The sequence below is a fragment of the Microcaecilia unicolor genome, chromosome 3, assembly GCF_901765095.1.
Source record: "Microcaecilia unicolor chromosome 3, aMicUni1.1, whole genome shotgun sequence".
Classification (NCBI taxonomy): domain Eukaryota; kingdom Metazoa; phylum Chordata; class Amphibia; order Gymnophiona; family Siphonopidae; genus Microcaecilia; species Microcaecilia unicolor.
Window position 1 is genome coordinate 457291064 of NC_044033.1, and position 6487 is coordinate 457297550.

The following is a 6487-nucleotide window of genomic DNA, read 5'->3' on the forward strand; positions in this document are numbered from 1 at the left end:
AGAAAAATCTCTGCCATTCAAAGATATAAATGAATCAAAATAGGTTGTTTAGGAGTGGCCTAGTAGTTAGAGCACCAGTCTTGCAATCCAGAGGTGGCTGGTTCAACTCCCACTGCTGCTTCTTGTGATCTTGGGCAAGTCACTTAACCCTCCATTGCCTCAGGTACAAACTTAGATTGTGAGCCCTCCTGGGACAGAGAAATATCCAGTGTGTGTACCTGAATGTAACTCACCTTGAGCTGCTACTGAAAAAGGTGTGAGCAAAATCCAAATAAATAAATAATAAATAGGACTCTATTTCAGGGTCAGCCTGGAAACGAAACTATAAAATGTTCAGAAAATATTTTAAAACATTTCTTTTAAGAAATATTTACAAGTGTGACATCATTATTCTTTTTAGATTCAACATTGTTTCCTTTGCATCCTTGCCTGAACAGTCCCCAGATGAATGGGTAGTTGTGCTCATCCACCAGCAGGTGGGGAGAGAAACAAAGTAGATCCATGTGATTTGCCCTCTTAAGGCCCTGCGCAGCTGTAGAATGCTCAGTATGTTCTGTCTTCAGCAGATGGTACATGCAGGTCCCATTTGTATGCCTCAGTCAGCTCCTGACAACCAAACAAAGCAAACACTGGGCCTTCAGGATTGAGAAAAATGTAGTTCTTTATTTATAATGGAGACCCGACACGGTCTGTGTTTCGGCGTACAAACGCCTGCATCAGGGGTCAAGGGACTCCTATAGGTCAGCAAGATAATAAGTTGACAAAGATGTGGAATGAACAATCAGGTTATATTACCCGCTGTTTGAACAACCTGATTGTTCATTCCACATCTTTGTCAACTTATTATCTTGCTGACCTATAGGAGTCCCCTGACCCCTGATGCAGGCGTTTGTACGCCGAAACACGGACCGTGTCGGGTCTCCATTATAAATAAAGAACTACATTTTTCTCAATCCTGAAGGCCCAGTGTTTGCTTTGTTTGGTTGTTCTTGTATACTGTATTCCCTCTCTTTTGTGACTGTATCAGTCAGCTCCTGCCCAGGGTGGAGGGGGTGTTCAGGCCCTCTGAGTCAGTTGAGCAGTGATTTCTGTCCAAGAAGAGGCTTCCTTTTGAACTGTGATGCGGTGCATTTGGAGCTTGGGGAAGCCTGGTGGTGCCAGGTCCCTGCCCCACTTTCCTTTCTGCAGTTGTCCTCACCGGCAGTGAAGGGGTACAGGGGCTTGTAGGGTGTTGGAGATGCTCAATGCTCTGGTTTGAGTTTTTGTTAAAAAAAAAAAACATGAGTGGTGTTCTCGTTGGTTTTTGGGTGCCTCAGACGACCGGACTAGAGAGAGTACTGTTGGCTGTTCTGGGGAACGCTGTTTCATTTGGCTCCCCTGTTCACCTTTGGTTTTAGCACCATATTCTAAGTCATGGCGGTCATGTGATACTGGTGCGGGTCAGCGTTCTCTTGCTGGCTGTGCACTTCATATTGCAGCATTTGCTATCTTTTGGCAGGTTCCTTTTTCTGGGCAATCTCCAGTATTCAGTTATTGCAGCTGTACCTGTCTTCTCTCTGCAGAGTTGAAGCAGTAGCGTAGCTACTATGGGGCCATGGGGGATTATGGGGCCCATAGATTTGGCCCTGGACCCCCCTGCCCACGACCCTCTCAACCCCCCTTCCCGCCGCCAACCCGCCGTCACCATCTGCTACCTTTGCTGGCGGGGGACCCCAACCCCCGCTAGCTAAAGTCTTCTTCCTTCGTTTTGTTTCTGAGTCTGACGTCCTGCACGTACAATGTGCAGGACGTCAGACTCACAGAAACAGAACTAAGCCCTGCAGATTGCAAGGCTTCATTCTGTTTCTGTGAGTCTGACATCCTGCACGTTGGGAAGAAGACTTTGGCTGGCGGGGGTTGGGGTCCCCTGCCAGCAAAGGTAGCAGGCGGCGACGGCAGTTTGGCGGCGGGAGGGGATGATGAGAGGGTCGTCGGCAGGGGGGGTCAAAGTTGTTGGTGGTGGTGCTGGCGGCAGCGGGGGGGGGGGGGGCTAAAATGTGCCCACTCACCTCAGGCTCTGGACCCCCCTCCCGCCGAAGTCTGGCTACGCCCCTGATTGAAGACATTCCCAGTATTTCACAGCTGCATCAGTCTCTCCAAAGTTTTCATTTATTTATTTGGATTTTTGCTCACACCTTTTCCAGGTGTAGCCCTCCAGGTAGGTATTTCTCTGTCCCTGGAGGGCTCACAATCTAAATTTGTATTTGAGGCAATGAGAATTAAGTAACTTGCCCAAGATCACAAAGAGCAGCAGAGGGATTTGAACCGGCCACTTCTAGATTTCAAGACCGGTGCTTTAACCACTAGGCCACTGCTTCACTTCAGACATTGCAGACATTACCAGGATTTCACAGCTGCACCAGTCTTCTCTATTCAGACTTGCAGGCATTAACTGAATTTCTCAGCTGCACCAGTATCCCCTCTTCAGAGTGAGGTCATCTCCAGTATTTTCCAGCTGTAGCAGTCCCCTCTCTTCAGCTTGCAGACGTTGCCAGTATTTCATAGCTGCACCAGTCTCTTCTCTTCAGAGTTACATAAAGACCTTCCTGTTCAATAAGGGCCTGGGTGTCTCCTGGCTCAGTGCACCTCTTGGCTGTCAGCGGAGGTGGCACCTTCTTTCTCCAGTTCCATCGGTGCAGAGAGCTTGTCTCCTGACTCGGTGGACTATCTGTCTCTCAGTTGAAAGTTTGCATATTTCCTTCAGTTACATATTGGCTGAGGACATACCTCCTGACTCGGTGCAGTATGTTTCTGTGGAGGTTAAGCCTGCTTGATTTCAGTATCATGCAAGCTGCTTGTGCCACTCCTAACTCAGTGAAATATCTGGAGGTCAGTTGAGGATTGTATGCTTTCAGCATTCATATGCTGGCAAAGATTGAGTTTCTCTCTGTTCTTCATTGGTCCAGTTGTTCGGAGTCAAGCACCATGCTTGACTAGACAGTATACTGAGCATTCTACAGCTGCACAGGGTCTTAAGAGGGTGAATCACATGGATCTACTTTCAGTTTCTGTCTCCATCCACTGGAGGATGAACACAATTACCCATTCATCTGAACTGGTGTGGCAGGACAAAAGGAAAGAAAATTATCAGGTAAGTTATAAATCTTTCCTTGTGTATTCCAAGGGTTTTGCCTGCTTTTTTTTTTCATTATCCACGTAGAACTTTGCAGTATTTGCAGAATACAATAATATTTGTAACATACTTTAATGTAACTCAAGTGACAAGTGCTATGCACTACTATGTGGAAAGTCCCTAGTTTGATTTCTGAGTTGGATCTTCGATTTGTCTAGTAGATTTATAGTGCTGCAGAAGGAAAAGGACTCAAGTTCCTTGTCTAAGGATGACATCTAGATAGTAATTTTAAAAGGGAGCACCTAGATAAAGCCCGTTTTCAGGTGCCTATTTTAAGTCAATGTTATATAGACAAGTAGGCACTTATTTGTCTTTATAAAATAGCACAAGTGGTAGAAATTTCATCTACATTGCAAGAGAAGATGTTTACACCTTCCCTGGAGCTGGTGTAAATGTCCATGCCTATAATTTTTAAGTATGCATGTAGAGTACCATATTTTATAATCTACATGCATACATGGTGCATTCTGCCCAAACCTTACCCCATACACATGTTGGCAAAGTATTTACAATCATGTCAAAGCATATACTTTTATGTCAGTTGGAATTTTATAAAAGGCCATCTACATACAAGAAAAAATGACTTTATAATTTTACCCCCCCTTCCCTGGATTTAGGACCCATGATTGCAGGGTTCTGAAAGAGCCCTTGTTCATGGCCCCCAGCATGACTAAAATGACCAAACTAGGTATGTTGAGGGAGGGGGTATAAAATAGTGGAAAAATCTCTAGGTAGTTGCAAATGAAAGTTCGCGATTTCTGATCCCTAACCCTATTTCTGATTAAGTTGGAAGTGCAAAGGAGCAGGATAAAATTGTCATGTCAAAAAAATGCTACATTTCAGAAATATGGGGTATCACTATGTCCATAATCAAATAATATCTATTGTGTCCTTTTAAAGAATTCACCACTAGAATAATATGAACTTTGTGAAGAATTTTCCTTAAAATTAAAAGATTTGTCCTGTTTCTAGGGAAATTCTGCAGTTTTTTATTCAGAATGTTGGCATTTTTCAAAATTAAGGTAAAAATTATTTTAATCTAAAGGTCCTCACAACAAACTTTTTGATGGTCTCACATTGCAGCCACCAACTGATGCCTGATGACTGCTTTGATTTTAGCGAGCACCCTAACTATACTCATCTCTTCTTTGAAGAACTAACCCTCCTCCCCAGCCTCCTTCTAAGACACTAACCCATCCTTTAAACCTCCTTTCAACACACTCATTCTTTAATCCTTTTCAAATGCATTCACTCATCTTCTAACTTCCTTTTGGTGCTCTTATCCACATTTCTAATTGCTATTCACCATGACCTCTTTCCCAGGTAAACACTAGGTAAGTAGAGCTGAAACTGCATAACCACAGCCAGAAAATCTAACACCATCACAATAGTGCAAGTACCTGTATGAATAGCCAACCTAAAAATACAGTGTATATTCGTGTGTGAGGGTACATGATGGGGTGTATGTCCTGTCACTGGGAAAGAAGTCTCCCCGAGAAATGATGGTATTATCAGGCCTTGCCATAAGACCACCCTGAGAGGAAAGGGGGCGGTGAGACAGGACTGTCTGGCAAGGGGGAGTCAAGAGGGAGAGCAACCTCTTCCGGGGGTGAATTCGGCTTGCACTTCTGCAAGCAGAACTATGGATTGGATTTGGCTTGCATTCTCGGCAAGCAGTGCTGGGATTGAAATCGTCTTGCACTTTGGCAAGTGGAACTCAGGAAGTGGTATTCCTTGACCTATGCTTTCGAGTAGGCGGCACAGGACAACAGGGTACAATCCACTGTCTGATGCCTAACTTTTTGTTGTGAATCTTTATCCTTTGATGTTCTATCCTTGTCCAAAAACATGCAAAAAAAAAAATTTGTGTGGTTGAAGTGTATGACTCTAGATGCCAAAGTCTTATTAAACAACGAACTTGTCTCTTTTGTGACGAAAATCATGTTTTTCTTGTTAAAACTTGGGAAAACGTATACAGGATGAAGCTGATACTGTAATTCTTTATGAAAATATATTTTCCTAGCAATTCATCTCTTTATTACTTCTTTTTGTTTCCTTCCTACATTCCTCCTAATTATCACAAGTCTCTGCAGATGGTTATGTCAACCACAATAAACAGCTTTTTAAGTTAAAGGCTGGACATAATATGAAGCTTTATTCAAAAAGATTTCTAGTCTTACCCTTTTAACCTTATGGACTGTTATATAAATAGATGATCATGTCTGGGATTTCCACAGCTGAGTGCTGCCACTATAAATAGTTCCAAACATTTTCCCACTTCATACTTTCTCAAAGAATATTCTCCATTTCCTTTCTTGATTAACCCATGGGAACAGTGTTAGAGAAAACTTAATAAGCACATGTAAGAACTGTTGAATGAAACTTAATTTGATTAAACTGAATGAAAGTAAATTGTAAGCAAGAGTCAGTTTTTGATACATTAAGAATTCAGAATTTACACAAGATTGATTGAGACATATTTAAGATATATCTACAACTGACGTTCACTTCTCCTTCCTCTGATAAAAGCTTTTGCTGGGTTTTTAAGAAGATATTTGGAATATGGAGATTTATTATAAATTTACCAGCTAACCAATTACTAGCTTGATTAGGTTATGCTTTATGGCATAAATAATAAAGACAATCTAAGAAACAAATCTCTGATACATTAGAACAAGGATATACAAGTGCTCCCTTGTAGTTTACATTCAGTCTTCAAAACTAGAATTATAGGGCTACTCAGAATGAAATGGGTTCAGAAGAAAAAACTGTAAATTAATACAAGGCCTGCAACACAGACATCACAGAGAGACTTAAAACATTCTAAATGTATTCACTGGATGAAAGGATTGATATTTAACAGGTTTCAGTAACTATGGGAAGGTGACATTTTCCATAAAAAGCAAAATTCTAAGACAAGGGGTCAAAGTCTGAAGTTGCATAAATAAAGGTTCAAATAAATCTGGAGAAAATACTACTTAAAAGGGTTGTAAATGCCTGGAATAGCCATCTTTAGGTAAAGTGAACTGAGTGGTTACTTAGGGCACCTTGAAATCAGAGTTGCTCTGGCTACTCCTGGTATTGCCCATCAGGCTGGTCCAGGGAACTGTTAAAAATGAAGAGCCAGCAGGGAGCCCAATGTTGGAGAAGATGAAAAGCTTCAAAAGAGAAAGTGTTGCGTAGATCTCTATGCCCTGCCAGCGAAGACCCAGATGAGATGTGGCTTGTGAATACAGACCCAGGGGAGTTATGGTTCTTAGCTTCCGCAGCTGTCTGGCTGCCAAATGCTCTGTTTGCTTTATAGTCAGCACTGAT